At 48.0% G+C, this 21407-nt stretch overlaps 1 protein-coding gene across 2 annotated transcripts in view; it reads left to right on the top strand.

Moving 5' to 3' along the window:
• Nucleotides 1–8569: 8569 nt before the first annotated feature.
• Nucleotides 8570–21407, top strand: part of KIAA0232 (KIAA0232 ortholog) — a 94240-nt gene continuing 81402 nt past the window's right edge. Inside the window, exon 1 of one of the 2 annotated variants that reach the window (XM_012434981.3) lies at nt 8570–8645. The gene's annotated coding sequence lies outside the window, so the exon portion shown is untranslated. The remainder of the gene's footprint in view (nt 8646–21407) is intronic. The other variant, XM_012434979.2, reaches the window with a different exon arrangement.

Below are 21407 nucleotides of genomic sequence, written 5' to 3'. Positions count from 1 at the left end.
AGGATGGGAGAGGGGAGGTGAGGGGAGGGGAGAGGGGAGGGGAGGGGAGGGGAGAGGAGAGGGTAGAGGAGGGGAGAGGGGAGGGGAGAGGAGGGGAGAGGGGAGGGGTGGGGAGGGGAGAGGAGAGGGGAGAGGAGGGGAGAGGGGAGAGGGGAGAGGGGAGGGTAGAGGAGGGGAGAGGGGAGGGGAAGGGAGAGAGGAGGGGAGGGGAGGGGAGAGGAGAGGGGAGAAGAGGGGAGAGGGGAGAGAGGAGGGGAGGGGAGGGGAGAGGAGAGGGGAGAAGAGGGGAGAGGGGAGAGGGGAGAGAGGAGGGGAGGGGAGAGGAGAGGGGAGGGGAGAGGAGCGGAGAGATGAACCATAACAACAATATGCCTAATAGTCAAAAGGCGGAAGCAATTGGTGTCCATTGACGGATGAATGTATAAACAAAATGCGGTCTATCCTGCAATGGAATATTATTCAGCTTTGACAAGGAAGGAAAGCCTGGCATATGCTGCAACATGGATGATCTCTGAGGACATTGTGCTAAGTGACACAAGCCCGTCACAAAAGGACAAAGACTGCGTGATTCCGCTTACACAAGGTCCTTAGAGGAGTCAAATTCATAGAAACAGAAAGTAGAACAGTGGTGGCCAGGGACGGGGGAGGGGATGGGGAGTTAATGTTTTTGCCAGGGACAGGGGAGGGGATGGGGAGTTAATGTTTGACAGGGATAGAGTTTCGGTTTTGCAAGATGAAAGTCCTGGAGATGGACAGCGGTGATGGCCGCACAACGATGTGACTGTACCTGACACTGGACTGTACACTTAGAAATGGTAGAGATGGTAAATTTTATGTTATGTGTATTTCACCACAATTAACAATTTAAAAGAAATGAACAACTTGGCAGGGCAAAGTGGCACACGCCCGTAATACGAGCACTTTGGGAGGCCAAGGTGGGTGGATCATTTGAGGTCAGGAGTTTAAGAACAGCCTGTTGAACGTGGTGAAACCCCGTCTCTACAAAATATACAGAAATTAGCCATGTGTGGTGGCACGTGCTTGTGATTCCAGCTACTTGGGAGGCTGAGGCAGGAGAATTGCTTGAACCTGGGTAGCAGAGGTTGCAGTGAGCCAAGATCTGACTCCATTTCAAAAAGAAAAGGAACGAACCAACTTGCCCAGGTCCCGCTTCTGGGACGTATGAAAAGCAGAATTTAGACCCAAGTCTGAGTGACTGCCCAACATGAAACCCCTTGCCTTCTATCTATTGGATAGGTAAAGTTTAGCAGAAGAGAGTGGCTTCAGGAAAGAAAATACTTTACCAAGGGAAGACAAGAGGAGACAGAAAGAGATGAGAGATCAGTAGTCATGAAGACAGGAGAATGGGTGTCAGGCTGCTTCTGCTGTGTGACTTTGGCACACCACTCACCCTCTCTGGGCTTTGGGTCTCCCTTCTTCTATAAAGGTTATGTTGGGAGGGCATCCAGGGCATTTCAGCTCTAAGGTCTAGGGTGGGGTGAGATGGGATGCCCAGGTATGTTGTGAGAGCTCCAATAGGCATGAGTACTCACCCCACCCCAGGATCCCTGGAGAGCCCACAGTCGAACGGTAGGGATAAGTCACAGACAAACAGCAATTGGCGAATCTACCACGTACCAAGCTCTGTCCTAGCTAGGCTCCTGCTCTGGGGCTGCCATCCTGTCGGGGAGGAAAGGCAATAGACAAGTAAGCAAACAGAAATAGATCGAAAATAGAGAAACAAAGATGGGTAACAAGGTGCAGGTGCTCAGGGGTGGGGCAGCAAGAGCTCCTGGTGGAGGAGAAGGCTGTACCCTGATTAGGGCCCCCCAGAAGGCACCCTGGAAGAGGTGGCATCTGGTTCCCCAAGGCTTTACTGAGCACAGGTGCTGGAGATAGAGAATTCGTCATTGTGGGGAAGACAGACACGGCAGCAGACACATCACAGCGCAGCCCAGGACTCGCCACCACAGGAGTCTGTGTAAGCCATGGGGCAGGAGAGACGGAGACAGCGGGGCATCTCATGGGAGATCTTCCTGTTGAAAAGAACATATGAGCGGGGTTTTGGAGGATGAGTAAGTTTCTCAGAGCCAGGAAGTGTGCTCCAGGCTTGGGGAATAGCAAGTGTGAAGGCATGAGGGTGTGCGGTAGAGCTTGGGACGACAGGGCTTTGGAGCTGGCTGACAGGTGTCTGTGCTAGTTGACTCTGGATGAAGTGGTTAGCTTCTCTGAAGGTCAGTTTCCCAATTTTCTCAATGAAGGAGAGTACTAATGCCACCTGGTGAAAGGTGTTATTTTTTGTGAGTACTTTTGAGTGTTAAGTGGTGTAGGGACTCTTTCTTTTTTTGAGACGGAGTCTTGCTCTGTCGCCCAGGCTGGAGTGCAGTGGCATGATCTCGGCTCACTGCAACCTCCACCTCCCAGGTTCAAGTGATTCTCCTGCCTCAGCCTCCTGAGTAGCTGGGATTATAGGCGCCCACCACACGCCCAGCTAATTTTTTTGTATTTTAGTAGAGACAGGTTTTCAGTGTGTTAGCCAGGATGGTCTCGACCTCCTGACCTCATGATCTGCCCACCTGGGCCTCACAAAGTGCTGGGATTATAGGCATGAACCACCGTGGCCAGACTGGTGTAGGGACTCTCGTTCCTCCCCGGTTCTGCATTGCTGGACACGGAGGTGGGGAGTGAAGGGGAACGGGCTCCCACGTGTCCTGGGAATGGCCCTCCGCTGTAAGTTGGCTGCCCACCGCTCTTAGTAGAGAATCCCCCTCTGGGACCTCAGTACTCCACAGGGAGCCCACCAGTCCCAAACCTCTAACCATCTCAACCCAATCCATCAAAAGCGCCCCGTCCTGAATGTCATATTTTGAGGGACCTTCCATTTGTGAATTTGGTGGCCAAGGATGAATGAAATTCCTACCCAAGGCTAGAGACCTCGAAGGGCTGCTGTGTTACAGAGATCCCAAACCCTGGTGGTGGCAAAGCTGCCTCTCGTCAGGAGAGGTGAGGCAGGTAGACGTTCCTGCCACCAGGGTCTCCCAGTGTGAGCTGAAGGGGCCTCAGTGATCTGCCACCCTGTCCAACTTTTCCGTGCAAGAAATGGAGGCTCTGAGAAGCAAATTGCCTGCCTTTGACCTGGTGCTTGCTCTAGGCAGGCTCCATGCCAGGAGCTTTCCCTGAGGGGTCTTCTCATAGTCACTTCTTTCTGGAAGACGCCAGCTTCCTGCCATTGTCATCAGACTATGAAATAATTATGGCATGCCAACATAAACATAATATCCATTTTAATAGCTGTCATTTACATCCGTTTCCCCCATAAACACTATAGCATCATCAGCTTTACTAGCAATCCTGTGTTTTAGGAATGACCCAAATAGGGCTGTAAATCTTCAGCCCTGTCTGATCTTTACTTATTCATTCAGCATATATGAATTTTGAGTGCCTGCTCTGTGGGAGGCCCTGTTCTAGGGACTGAGGCAGCAGTGAACAAAGTAGACACAGCCCTGCCTGTCTTCCTCGAACTTACAGTTAGAAGCGGGAGAAACGCCATAGGTAAATAAATATACAACGAAGTGTGTGATGATCAGTGCTAAGAAGAAAAAAATCAGGTGGGCATGGGGTGCATACCAGCAATTCCAGCGCTTTGGGAGGCCAAAGTGGAAGGACTGCTTGAGGCCAGGAGTTCAAGAGTACCCTGGGCAACGGAGGGAGACCACGCTCCCGGCGCCTCCAACCCCCCACTTTTAAAAATCCTCTAAAAGGATTTTTAAAAATTAGCTGGGTGTGGTGGCACACTTAGAGTCCCAGCTACTCTGGAGGCTGAGGCAGGAAGATTACTTGAACCCAGGAATATAAGGCTTCAGTGAGCTATGATTGTACCACTGCACTCCAACCTGGGTGACAGAGTGAGGCCCTGCCAAAGAAAAAGAGAGAGAGAGAGACTAAGGAAAAAAAGCATAAAGGAAGGAAGGAAGGAAGGGAGGGAGGGAAGGGAGGGAGGGAAGGAAAGAGTGGGGAGGAGGGAAGGGGAGGGGGAGGAAGGGGAAAGGAGGGAGGGGGAGAGGGAGGAAGGGGAAGGGGGAAGGGAGGGAGGGAGGGGGAAGGAGGGAAGGGGAGGGAAGAAGGGGGAGAGAGGGAGGGAAGAAGGGGGAGAGAAGGAGGGATGGGGAGGGAAGGAGGGAGGAGGAGGGAGAAAGGGGGAGGGAAGGAGGGAGGAGGAGGGAGAAAGGGGGAGGGGAGGAGGGAGAAAGGGGGAGGGAAGGAGGGAGGAGGAGGGAGAAAGGGGGAGGGAAGGAGGGAGGAGGAGGGAGAAAGGGGAAGGGAGGGAGGAAGGTGGAGGGAGGGAGGAAGGCAGAGGGAGGGAGGGAGGGAAAAAAGGAAGGAAAAAAAAGGTGACACAGAGAGGGTGGGTGTTGTGCTATTTTATTACCACAGAAGATTTTTAAGTATAGTCAGTTGAATGTTGGCTGACAAAACATACGTCCATATATTAATTTAAAAAACCACTCCCAGCTGGGTACAGTGGCTCACACCTATAAATAAATCATCATTCCCAACTCCTTCACATGCTAATTGTCCAGATGCAGGGTCCTTCTGGGTGATGCAGAGGAAGCCTCGTGAACGGGTTGTGTGGTTCTAATGATGGCAGTACGTCAGAGGCTGGGAGGGAGGTCTGGTCCGGGTCTGGCCTTCAGGCTCAGTGGAGGGAAGCCTTCTTTGCTTGGGTGAATCCCACAAGGGACGGGGATTCACCAAACATGGATCAACAAATGAGCGTTCACTGCTGGAGGGTGCTCCCGTTGTGTCTCGGAGAGAGGCATTAACTTGTTCAAGGTTTCACTGTGCCACGTGGCTCCGCTGGACTCACACCTCGGTCTGTCTGAGCTCAGAGTCTGACTGCAAGGCGGTTTCTGAAACAAATTCACCAGGTCAGTGCACGAGGACTCTAGCTCAGGCAGCCAGGGAGAGGGCGGTGTTGTGAAACAGAGCGATGAGGGAAAGGGCACCTGTGCCGGAAGGCAGTGAGTCAGCCACGAACATGTGGGGGGCTGAGGCGGGCCCCACCAGCAAGGCAGACAAGCCCAGGAGGCAGTTCTGGGCCTCAGAGAAAGGGCTGGGGAGAAAGATTAGGTGTCCTTCCATTTTCATGCTACTCAATGGCTGCTGGAGTGGGAGAAACTGCCCTAGTAATATGCAGAGTGATAAGAAAGGAAGAAATGGGAGGGACAGAGGAAGAGGGGATCTGGAGATGAGGCAGTCAGAGCTAAGTAGGGGGGCTTCAAGGAGGGATGGTCACAGGTGCTGGTGTTTATTGAGTGTTAACCGTGTGCCAGGTACCCTCAGCGTGAGGCAGACACTGTTATTACTATGCCCACTTTACAGATGAGGAAACTGAGAGGCTAAGGAATTTACCCACGTCAGTGAGCTAAGACGTGGTAGATTCTGGGTTCCACCCAGTGGCCCAGCCAGTGTGCTTAATCACTATGCTACCCTACTTCTGGGATGGAAGGTTGCTGATGACACTGTTGACTTCACCCATGGCTTGGGTGGAGGGATAGAAGTGAGGAACAAGTTTGGAACACCGACGACAAGACTTGACATTGAATGGCATCGTAGAGTCTGCAGGAGACCACACCTGTGACCTGGTCTGCCCTGCAATGGACGGGCAAGCAGTCATCTCTCTGTCCTTCAATGCACTAGGAAGCCGAAGCCCTCGGAAGGGAATGGCTCAAGGTCACACCATGAGGCTGTGCCAGAGGCTTGAACTCAACTCTTTAGGCCTGGAATGGTGTTTACTCCCCCGAAGAGGAACGGAGAGCCACTGAGAGGAGAGACTGTCCAGATGCGGGTGCCGGCCTGGGGCGATTCAGAGAGAGGGCCATGACATGGGCCACCCTGACAGCATCTGAGCTGTGATGCCCAGTTAGCATCCCGAGTGAGGGTCTTGGTCCCATGGGGAGGCAAATGGTTTTATCTTGGCCTCACTCATTTAAAAGTCATCTCATGATGGGTGTTAATGATACTGTATGGCCCGTAGCATGCACAGGGCTGGAACGAAATCCTGGCACTGCCTCTTAGTAGCAGGTGGCCGGGGCAAGCTGTCTAATGTCTCCAGAGAAGATTTGGCTTATCTGACTGCAAACTAGGGACCGTCTCTCCCCTGCCTGGTATTGTGGGAGTTAAGGACAATGTGAGTAAAGCACTTGGCATGCACCTGCGGGTCAGTAAACAGGAGCTGGCATTGTTCGTGTCAGGTGACAGGTGAGGGTTTGCACATCTTTTATCGAAGTGTAGCTTCATTGAAATTTTGTTTCTAAATCTCTCTCTCACACACACATGCACGCACGGACGCACACACGCACAGAACAGAGGAGACTTTTGAAATCTTCCTGCCCAAGGACCTTGTGCAGATGGTGAAACTGAGGCCCAGAGATGGAGATTATACACCCAAGATCACAGAGTCAAAGGGGCCTGGTCCCTGCCTGCCGTCAGTCTGAGTGCTGCATGACATCACAAATCGTCCCGGACCCAGCTTCATCCCTGCTGTTCACTAAGCAGGCACTTTACACAATCACTGCCCCACATGGCAGCCACCAGAATCCTTGCTGGCATCAAACATCCAAGTCAGAGGGCACTCAGAGTAGTCAGCTTCCTCCGGCATTGCCTCACCTGGTTGTAGGGGTTAAAAAGCCATGGTAGGTGCTCCTGAGACTGGAGAAATACAATGAATGATCTCAGACTTACACAGGAGACCACAATGGGTTCTTCTTAGAAAATGCTGAAGGGGGAGCCCACTGCCTCCACACCATCCACACCAGCCCTGCCTTAACACAGGAGTCCTCTGGCCTCATTTGCATTCCCTAGGGATCTTAGCCCACAAGAGGGAGAAAGCTACTGTTCTCCTGAGTTTAAGTTGGCTGATCTCTACCCAAGAGCTTTAAGGAAGGTCATGGGGAGCATGGCACACTGCAGGGGGTGAGGGGCTCATGCAGAAGAGCCCTGTTCCTGATTGCTTAAGGGAAGGTGGGATTGTTTTCTCCCTGACATCCACTCTGACTACATCACAGATGATTGTTCAGTCCTTCCCTACAACCTGGCAGGCCTCATGCTGGGCTCTGGGCATACGAAAACAAACACCACAGGCAAGATGCCTACTTTTGTGAGACACAGGTCTTGAGTGAGGAGGCTGAGATGAATGAGGACACAAACATACAAACAAGATAATCTCAGCTACTGCTCAGAGCTGTGAATAAAGAAACAAAACAGAGCAGCGGTATCACGACTGGGAAAGCTGGCTACTCCACACTGGCATCCAGAAGATGTCTCTGGGCAGGTGACATTGCAGCTGGGCCTTTAACAAGAAGGCACCAGCCACGTGGAGGTCTGGGGAGGGAGTTCCTCAAAGAAATCAGCAGATGCAAAGGCCCTAAGGCTGGAGTCAGCTGAGACTTCTAGGACTCCTGTCAAAAGAATTTGGAGGCCAGGGGGCTATTTTGTTAAGTAAATAAAGTAAACAAGACCCTTTCTTTCCCTAATTTGTCATCTTTCCCCACCAGCTCCAAATCCTATTAATCCTAGATAATTCCCACTTAATTTTAACACCTCTTCTTCTAAGAAGCCTTCGGGTTCTACTAGTTCATGGTAGAACTAGTATAAAAACTGGTCTGTGGTAAAATAATAATAATAAAAAAAGTCAATAAACGCTGTGTGTGTGTGTGTGTGTCAGTCACTATGCAGGTGCCAACTGTGTTTCTTTTCTTCCAAGACTGTGATATACTGTTACCACTTTTCAAAAAAATTTTACTGTTAATACTCTTTTGTAAAATATGATGTAGATGACAGATATGTCACAAATGTAGCAGAAATCAAAAGCTGACCGTGGCTTTGCAAATCCCGAATACTTTGGTCTGTGAAATCCCAGACGCTGCGGGCACCTACAAACTAGGCTCTGAAGCTCTATTCCCCTCCCCTCCTTTACTCCCAGATGGCCCTAGATTTCCCACACCCTTTCCATTCTCCTCCCTGTTTTTAGAGTTTGAATTCCAAGAGCACAAGGACTGTCCGTTCCTGGCACTGAGCCAGGCCCACAACAAGCACTCAGAAGATACTGGCTGAACCAACACATTGTGATTTATGATGAGATATACTCACCTGAGAGAATGCTGAAAATAAAATCAGGAGCAAACTGGTGAAGGGAGACAGCAGTGTACAGGAAACGAGCCTGTATGTCAGAGCCAGGAGCCTGGGTTCACATCGTGTGTCCTGCAACAGGTGGTGTAGCCGGGTCAGAAGGCCCTGCCCGCTCTGTAGCAGTCAGACTTGGGTGAAACCACTTTCTCTGAGCCTCAGCTTCCTTACCAGTTAAATGGGGATGGCAAAGCTCTGTCCCACGCTTCTTGTAAAGAACAAAAGACATGTTTGCAGAAAAACACTCTGCAGATAGTATGTAAGTGACACTTCTTCAGTCTGTCCTTCCAGCCCCTCCTGCATGGAGTATCCAGCCAACTCAGCAGATGACCTCTTTCCAGTTTCAGTTTCTGCTTCTCCCACAAGCCCGTAAGCTGGTGCAGGAAATTCTCCTACAGGTTCTGAACAGAAAAGCAAAGTGCCTGGCACCCACTCCATAAATGAACAAATGACCCCAGGTAAGTCAATCCTCCTACCGGACCTGTTTCCTCTAAGTAATCTCCCTTCCTTTTCCAGATCCGTGATACTTATTAGCTTTTTTAGAACAGGCCTAGGAGTCACATTTAGGGAAGGTGGGTGGGTGTGAAGAGACTTTGATTAAAAGGTTAAGCACATTTTTGGTTTCCACTTTCGAATCTTCCAGAATTTATTTTTGCCTACTTAATTAAAAAAAGAGCCATGTCACGTTTCTTTAGCTTGTTTTCTGGGTTCCTTAACAACAACAACAAAACATTAAAGTCTTTATTTTAAACCGCCTACTCCAGCTATCCCAGGACGCGGCGAGGAGGGGGCGCAGACAGGTGGCGCGCGTGCCCGGGAAGGCGGGGGCTGCACCGCGCCGCGGGCGGGGCCGTGCACGCCGAGCCCCACTTCCCCAGCCCCACTTCCGCAGCGCGGGCCGGGGGCGGGGCGCGGCTGCGGAGGTCGGGGGCTTCTGCCGAGGGCAGTCCCACGTGCCCCTCCGCGGAAGGCGTCTCTCCTCCGATGCCCAGCACACGGGTGGGCTCCCGCTCCCTGCCTGCCCTCTCACCTCACAGCGGCTTCCGCCGCCCTCGCCGGGCTGCACTGCGCGCCCCGGGCCCTAGACCCCCGCCCCCCAGGCCCCAGCACCGGCCTGTCCCCCGGCGCCCTCAGCCTGTGGCCCACCGCCCGCGCGCGCCCGCGGCCCAGCCGGAGGGAGGGGCAGGGGCGGGGCCCGGCCGGCGCTGATGTAATCCCGGCACCCGGGCGGAAGGATATGGAGCGCGCCCCTGGTTGGCAGGGCGCTGAGGCCAGTTGCCGGGTAACGGAGCGGAGCAGCTCCCGGCGCGCAGCCTCCCGCCCTCCGCCGAGTGGCGCTGGGGCCGCCGCCGCCGCTTTACGTAAGGCGCAGGCCAGGGCCGCCCGGCGCTCGGCAGCCGCCCGCAGCCCCTCGGAGCCAGAGGAGAGGCGCCCCCGCCGGCCGCCGCGCCGCCCGGCAGCCTCGGCAGGTACTGCGAGCAGGCGGCGGGGAGGGAGGGCGCGGGGCGGCCCCTCGGCCGGGTGGGCGCCGGCCTGGGCAGTCCGGCCGCTGGCCGCCGGCCGCCGTGGGGCTCCGGGGCCAGCCTGAGGGAGGCCGGGCCGCCGCCGATGGCTTCGGGGCCAGACCGAGGGAGACCGGACCGCCGCCGGGGGCTCCGGGGCCAGACCGAGGGAGGCCGGGCCGCCGCCGATGGCTCCGGGGCCAGACCGAGGGAGGCCGGGCCGCCGCCGATGGCTCCGGGGCCAGACCGAGGGAGACCGGGCCGCCGCCGATGGCTCCGGGGCCAGGCCGAGTGAGGCCGGGCCGCCGCTGATGGCTCCGGGGCCAGACGAGGGATGCCAGGCCTCCTCAGACCCTGGTGGCGCCCGGACGTGCGGGTGAGCTGCGGGCCCTGGACCCCCGCCTAGACCCCAGGACGCCGGACCCCGGCTTGCCGCTCGTGCGCCCGGGTGGGCAGCGGACGATGAGTCCGCACAATGGGTTGCCGTCAGTCTCCTGCCTGGGGCAGGTGTCGCCGCGCCGGGGAGGCTCTTTTGGGGGAGGTGAGGCGGGGGTGCTTAGACGTGAGGCTGAGGCGCGGAGCCCCGAAAGCGGGCTCAGGAGGAAGGCTTCGACCGGCGGGAGGCGCCCGATGTCCCCGGCAGTGGGGTCAGGCCGGCAGGCTGGGCCGCTCTCTCGCGTCCCCTCCGTTCCCCTCTCCTCCAGCATTGTCCTTTTGGGGCCCGGGGAAGGGAAAACCGCGGGGCGGGGGAGGAGGGCCGCAGGCGGGCGGGGCCGGGAGGCCGGCTGAGTGACGGGCGCACCGGCCTATGGTGCCGAGCGCGGCGCGATGGGCGGGCCTGGAGGGCGGGGCCGGTGTGGCGCAAGGTTTGGCGAAGGTTACAGCTGGAGCTAGGAGTGACAGGCCCACAGTCACCCGCGCGCCGCCGGGCAGACCCCGGCGCAAGGGGCGCCTCGAGATGCTGCGGAGCGTCTTCCTGCTCCTTTCCAAGAATACGCCTCTCCAGCAGGCATTTCTAGAGCTCTCTGCTTTTTCCCGCTGGAGGAAAACCAGTTGGAAATGCTTCGTGTTGCCCTAGAATTCAGTTTGCATCTTGTGCGCACGTGACAGGACCTGCCGAGCTCTTGGTACAGACCCCTAAATCATGCAGAAATGTTTTGATTTCTTTTTTGCCACCTTTCTGTTTTTGTCCTATATAGGCAAGCTATAAAGACTTAACCCAGTTAAAAACAGGAAGATTCATTGGAGAGGAGGCATGCGATTCTTGGAAAAATTTATATAAATGTAGTTCTTGCTAATAATTACCTGAGTTGGATACTTTGACTTATTGCCCAAGTTCCTAAGAAGGGGTTTTACATTTCTGGGTCTTGTTTTTAAAACAGTGTTAGAAAGCTCGTGAGGGGGTAGGGACAAGCAGTTTTGATAATAGGCGATGCTGTGGGTAAAACTGTACAGGAATCCCCAAGATAGATTCCTCCTGTACAAAATAAGACCCATTCCAGAACACTTTGACCATTTCGTGGACTTCGAATTTAAAGGGGGGTCGGGGGAGTGGAATCTATCATTCTGCATTTTCAAGGTCATTTATTCTTCCATCAGTTATTTTGGATTGAACCATTCTTAAATAGGTCTCAGAGTCTCTCTGTCGTTTCCTTATGACAGAACCTATTTCTGAGATTGTGCCTTTGCATACCTGTAGAAGCTCCTTTCAATTAATACATCTTATAACTCAGATCCAATTGCTGTACTTGCTAAATAATGAATTTTTAATAATTTAAAAAGTAGTTTACTGCTTCCATTTTGGGTATAATGGTTTTTATGTAAGCCCGTTACATGAGTGAAATGCCAGTTTTAAACATTGAAGGGAGGGGAGAATATTCTTACTTAGTTCCATAGGAAGTAGAATTCAAAGTGCAGGTGCTTTTTTGTTTGCTGTGGAGAAAAAGTATAGGTCTTTGACATGACGTTAACATAAGTCAAATTTAACTATTTTATTTATTTATTTATTTTTTGAGACGGAGTTTCGCTCTCGTTACCCAGGCTGGAGTGCAATGGCGCGATCTCGGCTCACCGCAACCTCCGCCTCCTGGGTTCAGGCAATTCTCCTGCCTCAGCCTCCTGAGTAGCTGGGATTACAGGCACGCGCCGCCATGCCCAGCTAATTTTTTTGTATTAGTAGAGACAGGGTTTCATAATGTTGACCAGGTTGGTCTCGATCTCTCGACCTCGTGATCGACCCGCCTCGGCCTCCCAAAGTGCTGGGATTACAGGCTTGAGCCACCGCGCCCGGCCTAAATTTAACTATTTTAAAGATAATTAGCTTGTTGCACAAGTTGCAAATATTTAGGAAGATAGATTAATTTTTAACACTGCCAGTGGTAATACAGGGTAATGTAGCTAGCTCACTCTGTGCTTTATTGTATGGTAGCACTCTTCAAAAGAAATTAATTGTTCTTTATTTTTCATTATGTGGAAAAGTACTGAGCCTGGGCTTTGTCCTTGTTTTCGTAGCATTTGACTTGGCAGTTAATGGCTTGTTAGCTAGTTTCCTCATCTGTAAAATGGAAAGAATGATGACACCTGCTTCATAGAGTGTTTGGGATGATCACGTGAGAGAAGATGTGCAATAATAATAATTTCATCAAACCCTTTTAAAATACTCGACTAGTGTAATTGTTAAAACCTCAGATTGCTTGCTTGGCTTAAAGCTTTTAGCTTTGTCTTCAGGCTCTTCCCCACCCCTTTTTATCCATACTTTGCCTGGTTGCCAGAGTCCTTTTTCCTGAACACAGATCTTACCAGCCTCTGGCTCAGCAAGCTTCTAAGACTGCATGTGGTTTGGAGCTTAGAATTCAGAGATACCAGCATCACAATGCAGGCCCCTTGCAGTCTGGCCCCCAGTCATCTCTGTACTTTATCTTGTCATCTTTGTCCCCTTTCCACACGTCCAGCTAAATAAGACTGCTCTTAGTTCTCTCAACATCCCAAGCTATTTCAAACCTTTTTTGCTTATATTCTTTTCTCTGATTGGAATGTCCTGTCTCAGTCCCATTCCCTCCACTTCTTAAAAGTTCATATCAAATATTCTGTTCCCTTTGGAGTACTTTGGAAGTCTTTTTAAAATGAATTATTCCTTTCTGCAATCATAGTTCTCTATTTTTCCTTCATCATTATATCATACTGTATTATAAATTGTTCATAGTAAACTCTGACTGTGGTGTCTATGTCATCATTTTGTCCCAATACCTTGCTCAGGCGTTTAAACATAAAGTGCTTAAATGTTGGTTAAAGTCAAAGTCTGTAATCCACCTTATAGAATATGTTAATGTTATAAAGTATATTTATTTATTTTTTTCTGACCCTGGCTTTAAGTCTCCAAATAAAAATTTTTTTTTTTCTTTTTTAAAGACAGGGTCTTGCTCTGTCACCCAGGCTAGAGTGCAGTGGTGCTATCACAGCTACCTCCCAGGCTCAAGTGATCTTCCCACCTCAGCCCCCTGAGTAGCTGGGACCACAGGCATGCACCACCATGCCCAGCTACTTAAAACGATTTTTTTTTTTTTTTTTTTTTTGTAGAAACAGGGGTCTCCCTGTGTTGCCCAGGCTGATCTTGAACTCCTGGGCTCAAGCAGTCCTCCCACCTCAGCCTTCCAAAGTGCTGGGTTTACAAGTGTGAGCCACCACACAAGACCCAGATGAAGTATTTTTGATAAACATCAGTGCCAACCACAGCATTAGAAATGCAGTTTTACTATGTTGAATATAGTTACTATTTAGAATATTTCTTTACAGTTATTTTTGGCCTTTCACATAATCACATAGTAAGTGGTATTTTTATACAAAGTAAAAACTGTCATCTTTCCCATCTGTATCTAAACTTTTAGGGTCTAATGAAATAGATGCAGCACCTGCATTGCTGACTATAAATCATTGACCCATTTTTTGCGTAGAGGGAACCGGAGCACAAGTTTAAAAATATTCCTTATATTTGAAGTATAATTTAATTCCCAAGAGATTACATGTTTTTTCTTTAAGAGTTTTCTTTTTTGGAAATTTATTATATGCATCAAAAGCAATTGTTTTTGAGGGGGCTTCTTAGAAGAATGATAGAACTGGATTTGAAAGACTCAGGTTTGCTTCTTGTCTGTGGACAAGTTTGTTAAATCTCTCTTGGAAGTCATCAGTATTTGTGAACTGAGAGCAGTTACTCTTTTTGCTTTGTAGTACATTTAAAGTGGCTATACTTGGTATACTGCACATCCCTGCCCACATATAAGGTAATAAGATGTTTTGCTTTATAGCATTTTTGTCCCGCTCACTACCCAGCCTGGAAACTCTTAGAGACTTCCTTTGTTGACCAGATTTTTACCAAGTTTGCCTCCATGAGTCTTTTCCATCCGTCTTTTCCTCTTTTCTTTCATGTTTCCTCTGCCCCTCCCCTCCCTGAAGCTGTTACTCCTTTTGAAGATAGTTGCTGTAGTCCTCCAACTGGCCTCTTTTCGGGTCTCTCGTCCTTCTCTGTTCTGTTGCCAGGATTATTTAATATGCAAATCAAATCCTATCATGCCCCCTCTCCCAAGTATACATCAGAGGTTCTCAACTGTCATATCCCTGTTCCATCACACCTGAGGGATGTGACAGTTTTGGTGGTAAGATCATGGGCTTTCTCCTCTGAAGATTTTTACCTTGGAAGTACTACCACCCTCCTCCCCTGGTTGAGAATTAGTGTTAAAGAGTTAGGAAGTCACTCTAAGATCTTTGCTATCTGGCCTAGTTCTTACTTTTAGCTTGGTCTTTTACTGGATCTCTTCTTTTTTGTTTTTGTTTCTGTTTTTTTGAGACAGGGTCTTGCTCTGTCACTCATGCTGGAAGTGCAGTGGTGTCGTCTCAGCTCACTGGAACTTCCACCTCCCTTCCTCCTCCTGCCTTGGCCTCCTAAGTAGCTAGGACTACAGGCATGTACCACCATGCCTGGCTAATGTTTGTATTTTTTGTAGAGATGGAGTTTTGCTATGTTGCCTAGACTGGCATCAAACTCCTGGGCTCAAGCAATCTGTCCAGCTTGGCCTCCTAAAGTGTGGAGATTACAGGCATGAGCCACCTCGCCCAACCTACATCTCTTCTTGTCACCTTTTATTTCAACACAAGACCTCTGGCCACTTCCATTATTGGCAGACTACTCTGAAATATCCTTTCCACCTTTTTCTCCCTTTCAGAATCTTGGAGACTTGTCTTAAATGCTGCTACTTCTACTTCTGTAACCTGATTTTCACAATTAACTCTGCATTATTTTTCTTCTGCACAGTGCTAGCCTGATGTCTCCACTCATCTGTTTTTTCCTTATGACCTTTTAGTTTATATCCATGGAGGGCTTTCCTGGATTATAAGCTCCTTGAGAGAGAGAGAGAGGAAAATCTTAATCATTGCTAATTTCCTCTAGTGTGCGATATAGTCTTTTACAAATAGTACTCGTTTGTTAAATGTTTGACTGAATTAGCTTAGAATATATAGTCTCTGATTTCAGGAGAAAGGGGATAGAGTTGGAATGACTTTGTATGAGAATGTTGTATATCCACGTGACTCAGAACAGGCCCAGCATATAGTAAGTGGTCAGTAAGTGGCAGCTTTTTAGCTACTAAGTTGAACAGGTGGAGATAACACTAGTGGTTGGGTAACTTGGTTGATTGTATATGCTAGTTTATTTTGACAGTGTCCACATATTTATTTCTGGTGTGTGTGTAAAGAAAAAAATCATCTTATTTTCTTTCTTTCTTTTTCTTTTCTTTTTTTTGACAGAGTCTTGCTCTGTTGCCCAGCCTGGAGTGCAGTGGCGTGATCTCAGCTCACTGCAGCCTCCATGAGTTCAAGCGATTGTCCTGCCTCAGCCTCCCCAGTAGCTGGGATTGCAGACATGCACCAACATGCCCGGCTAATTTTTGTATTTTTTAGTAGAGACGGGGTTTCACCATGTTGGCCAGGCTGCTCTTGAACTTCTCACCTCATGATCTGCCCGCCTTGGCCTCCCAAAGTGCTGGGATTATAGGTGTGAGCCACTGCGCCCATCCACTCATCTCATTTTCACTTGTATCTACGTGCTTTTGTTAGTTTTGCAAGTAAGTTGGAGAGGACTTTTGCATAAACAGATTTGTGACGGTGGTCCTAAATTGTTCTGAAGACAGGCAAAGCTGTCTGTAGATGAGCAGGTTTCTTGCATATGGTTTAAGAAAGTCTGGAAAATTGGCCAGGCACTCTGGCTTATGCCTGTAATTCTAGCACTTTGGGAAGCTGAGGTGGGAGGATTGCTTGAGCCCAGGAGTTCGAGGTGTGCCTGGGAAAATGGTGAATCCTGTTTCTACAAAAAAATTTTAAACATTAGCCAGGTGTGGTGACACATGCCTGTAGTCCCAGCTACTTAGGAGGCTGAGGCAGGAGGATCTCTTGAGCCTAGGATATGGAGGCTGCAGTGAGCCGTGCTTGCACCACTGTACTCTAGCCTGGGTGACTGAGTGAGACCCTGTTTCCAAAAATATATATATATATATATGAGTGGAATAGAAATGGTCAAATTTTACACTATACAATATGTTATTTTCAGGAAAATGAATGTTTTCACTTTAATCTTGCATCTTGCTACTAGTATACATTAAGCAGTAGAAACCCCATGCTTGGTATTTGGAATGACTGTTGAAATTCTGTTTCTGACATCTTCCCCAAGTGCTTCCCTGTTGCTAGGCTTTCTCCATATCTCTCTGTCTCTTCTGCAGTGTTGCCCCTGGTTGAATAGGGAGAAGATAAGGAAAACCAGTTATAATTATTTCAAAATTGTTTGCCCAGTTTGGAGATTTTTTTCAAGCCCTTTCCTTTTTTTTACTTAAAATTTTTTTGGAATTAAAAAGGTTTTTTTTTTTTTTGAGACAGGGTCTCACTCTGTCACCCAGGCTGGAGTGCAGTGGCACGATTACAGCTCACTGCAGCCAGGACCTCCTGTGCTCAAGTGATCCTCCTGCCTCAGCCTTCTGAGCAGCTGGGACTGCAGGCTCATGCCACCACTGCTAGCTGATTTTTGTTATTTTTTTTGTAGAGACAGGGTTTTTCCATGTTGTCCAGGCTGATCTCAAACTCCTGGCCTCAAGCAATCCTCACACCTTGGCCTCTCAAAGTGCTGGGACTATGGGTATAAGCAAACATGCACAGCCAAGCCCTTTATTTTCTTAGATGTCTGATCAGTATGTTGCTTCTTGCTAGCATTTTCCCTGAATATTTTAATGGAGAGAAAGTTGAAATAGAGTAGACACATTTTTAATTATTTCTTTGGTTGTTTTCCTTGCCACTGCTTTTTTTCTCAGTAGATAATTGAGTCCTGATTGTATTTTTCTTAATCTTTTGCCAGTACCTGTCTGAAGGAGTTTCTTGTTTTTATATACTTTTTTATTTTTTTAAGGGAGTCTTGCTCTGTCACCCAGACTGGAGTCTAGTGGCACAATCTTGGCTCACTGCAACCTCTGCCTCCTGAGTTCAAGTGATTCTCGTGCCTCAGCCTCCTGAATACCTGGGACTGTAGATGTGCATCACCATGCCCGAATACTTTTTTACTCTTTTGTATTTTTAATAGAGAAAGGGTTTCATCATGTCACCCAGGCTGGTCTAGAACTCCTGAGCTCAGGCAGTCCAACCTTTGCCTCCCAAAGTGTTAGGATTACAGGTGTGAGCCACTGTGCCTGGCCTGTTTTTATATACTTTAAAGTTTAAATTAAATTTGTTAAAGTATATTTTGTATGATTTGCCAAAACATTGTTTGGAATATAAGTAGCTGTTATAAAGCCTTTTTTTTTTTTGAGACAGGGTCTCATTCTGTTGCCCAGACTGGAGTGTAGTGGCACAGTAATTGCTCGCTGTAGCCTTGACCTTCCAGGCTCAATTGATCCTCCCACCTCAGCCTCCTGAGTAACTGAGACTAGAGTTTTGTGCCACCACACCCAGCTAATTTTTAAATTTTTTGTAGAGATGCGATTTTACCACATTACCCAGGCTATTCTGGAACTCCTGAGCTCAAGTGATGCTCCTGCCTCTGCCTCCCCAAAATGCTGGGATTACAGGCATAAACAACTATGCCTGGAGTCAAGCTGATTTTTTTTGTTATACTTTAAGTTCTGGGGTACATGTGCAGAACTTGCAGGTTTGTTATATAGGTATACATGTGCCGTGATGGTTTGCTGCATCCATCATCACCCTGTCATCTACGTTAGATATTCCTCCTAAAGCTATCCCTCCCCTAGCCCCCCACCCCACCCGACAGGCCCTGGTGTGTGATATTCCCCTTTCTGTGTCTATGTGTTCTCATTGTTCAGCACCCACTTATGAGTGAGAACATGTGGTGTTGCCATTTTCTGTTCTTGTGTCAGTTTGCTGAAAATGATGGTCTCTAGCTTCATCCACGTCCCTGCAAAGGACGATAACTCATCCTTTTTATGGCTGCATAGTATTCCATGGTGTATATGTGCCACATTTCTTGATGTCTCTTTCTTCATCTCCCTTCCCACCCTGTACTCATCTTCCCTTGAAGACCACAGATAAATTTCTTAGATATCATAGGAAAAAATGATGCCTGTACATTAAAAAAAAATGGAATCATGGTAAAGAGTGTTTCTATGTCATTATTTAAACAAACACTGAACTTTGTATCTTGGAATGCTTTCTGTATCAGACATACAGATTGATATGGTCTGGCCCTATCCTCACCCAATTCTCATTCTGAATTCTCACACGTTGTGGGAGGGACCCGGTGGGAGGTAATTGAATCACAGGGGGCAGGTCTGTCCTGTGCCGTTCTTGTGGTAGTGAGTAAATCTCACTAGATTTGATGGTTTTATGAAGGGGAGTTTCCCTGCATAAGCTCTCCTCTTTTGACTGCCACCATCCATGTAAGCTGGGACTTTGCTCCTCCTTGCCTTCTGCCATGATTGTGAGGCCTCCCCAGCTTTGTGGAACTGTAAGTCAATTAAACCTCTTTCTTTTCTAAATTACCCAGTCTTGGATATGTCTTTATCAGCAGTGTGAAAATGAACTAGTACACAGTTCTACTTTAGGTACACATTTGCTTTACCATGTTCTTTTTTAAATGTGCCTTTTGTGAAGGTGCCAGATTTTATTTAACTAGTTGATAGGAAGAGTTTCCAGGTTTTTGTTATGTATAACACAGTGCTACAGTAAACATTTTTGTACATATGTCTTAGTGAACTTTCATGAGTAACCGCCTTATTCTCTGCAGCCTTAAAAAAATGAATGACTTTCGAACTACTCTGAATAATGATTTATCACGTTAAAAATTTTCTTGGTTGCTATATTAGTTTTAATACTTTCATTAAGGCTGGATGTTTTGTATTCTGATGTAGTCTTGTGATATAATTTCATACAATTAAGGAAGCACAGATTTTTAATATTGCACATAGAATATTAGGATCATAAAGTTTATAAAGGCAAAGGTTTGGCTTTATAAGCCTGTAACTGTATAGTTCCATGGGGCCCTTGCTTGGTTCGATCATCTGCTGTTGTAGTCTTGATATTCTTATTATTTTTGAACTCAGAACCCACATTATCATTCTGCACTGGGTGTCACAAATTATGTAGCCAGTCCTATAAAGACTTTATAAAAATTCATAGTAAGAACCCCTCATCCTCTCACCTCCTAACCCCATTCCCTGTGAGTGACTACCATCAATAGTTGATCCACTTGGGGACTTTTTATAATGTGTATATAAACAACATTGCATATTATGGTTGAGCTGTTAAAAAAAAAAAAACACTATTTATTTGAAATCCACACAGAGTCAATGTGTATTTTCTTGAAAACTTCATAATGGATCAGGAATGCTACAGACGTTAAGAATAAGAAAATAGAGGCTCTAAAAAACTTAGCCTTAAGAAGCTGGTACTGAACTGTAGTTTTAGATGTTGTATTGGTTTTTTTGTTTTTGAAAAAGTATACTTAACTTGAAGCTTCAGTGAAACAGCCTAAGTTTCAGTGTTAAGATAGCTGTCTCTGAGATTTCACCTTCTAAAATGAAGTAAAACCTTAAAACTCATCTTAGGTGGTCAGGAATGAAAATAAAGTTTATTCATCCATCAGGTTCAATTGAATAAGGGATTCACTAGGATTATTTGGTGCTTTCTGTACCTAAAAAGTGGTCAGAATTCTTGGTGAAGTAAAAGGGCTAAGAATTCTTAGAAGTAGCTACAGAAAATGGGTAAGGGGAGAGTGAGCTAACACTGGTTAACAGTTCTAATCTGTTTGGGCACTGCGTTTGGAACCTTAGGTAAACCATTTCATTTAAGCCTCATAACAACTCTGAGAGAGATGGGTTGATTGTTCTTTACAAATGAGGAAGCTACAACTCAAGAGACCCCAAAAAACTTGCCTGTGGTCACAGGTGATACATGGCAAAGCAGGAGCCCAGACTTCCATCCTTACAACCTAAAGTTCATGTTCTTTCCACTGCCCTACTCTACCTAGAGACTTATTCATTCTCAAAATGTTTGTTGACTGCCTCCAGTGGGCTAAGTACAGATGCCAGGAAGGATTAGACATGCGGGAAGTTCATTGGGGGAATAAACGTAGAGAGAGAGGAGGCAGGAGTAGTATATAGGAAAAGCCTTTTGACTTCTGCTCGGTCTGATTCCTGTGAAACGGGAGAAGAGAAGAAGGCTGGGTAGGAACAGCCTTAGATCACTGTAGAGTTCTGAGAAAGTCTTGACCAAGCTGATAGGGAATTCCCATGCTGAAGCCGTGCATCCTGCATCTGCAGAAAGACCCGAGTCTGTTATCCCTTTCCAATTAAAACATTAGTTGGGGGCAGCCTGATGGAAGCATGGCTTGGTGTCAGTGCTGTTGTGGCTCTGAATATGCAGCAACTTGAGGCTCTCAGCTTGATTTCCTGTAGCAGCTTCTCTTGAAGGGTGATCTGAGCAGGTCACCCTCACAGTGGCTGCACACTGTCCTGTCCTGGTGAGGGTGAGTAGAAAGACCAATAATAGAAATAAGCAAGTAGATGCATATGTGAAGTGAAAATTAGTGCTAAGGGGAAAAACAGAGCAGAAGATGGGGCATTGCATTGTATGTGGTGAACAGGGAAAGTCTCTGTTGACACTTGAGCAGAGACCTGAAGAGTAAGAGAGAAAGATGGGGAGATAGCTGAGGAGCAAGGCATTTCAAGGGGTAGGGGAGAGCAAGTGAAAGACTCTGGATCTGCATCCATGATGAAGTTAGACCTAGGAGGGTTTGCTGATGGACTGGATGTGTGGGATGTGAGAGGAGGAGCCATAGTGGTGTGGAGTTGCCCTTGACTGACACAGGGAAGGTCATGGCAAGGGTAATAGTGGTGAGAATTCAGGGTTGTGTTTTTTTGCTTTAGACATGTTTTAAATTTGAGTTGCCAGTTAGAAACCTCATTGTCTAGTAGCTTGATAGTGTTAGAATTCTGGAATTAAGGAGGAAGAAGCAGGGTAGAGGGAAGAAAGTGTGGAGCAGTCTCTGCATAGGTGGTATTTATAGTCATGGGACTAGAATAGGTAAGCCACGATTTTGCTGTTAAATAAGCCAGCCACAAGACACATGTGGCTTTTGAACTTTGCATGTGGCTAATCTGGATTGAGATGTGCTGTGTCAAATACATGCCAGATGTCAAAGACTTAATGTGAAAAATTAAAATGTAAAATATGTCA

This window comes from Aotus nancymaae, unplaced genomic scaffold, assembly GCF_030222135.1.
Source record: "Aotus nancymaae isolate 86718 unplaced genomic scaffold, 86718_ANA_hifiasm-v0.15.2.pri h1tg000006l, whole genome shotgun sequence".
In the NCBI taxonomy this organism is placed as follows: domain Eukaryota; kingdom Metazoa; phylum Chordata; class Mammalia; order Primates; family Aotidae; genus Aotus; species Aotus nancymaae.
The sequence above is the reverse complement of the archived record's forward strand: the minus strand, read 5'-3'. Positions and strand labels throughout refer to the sequence as shown.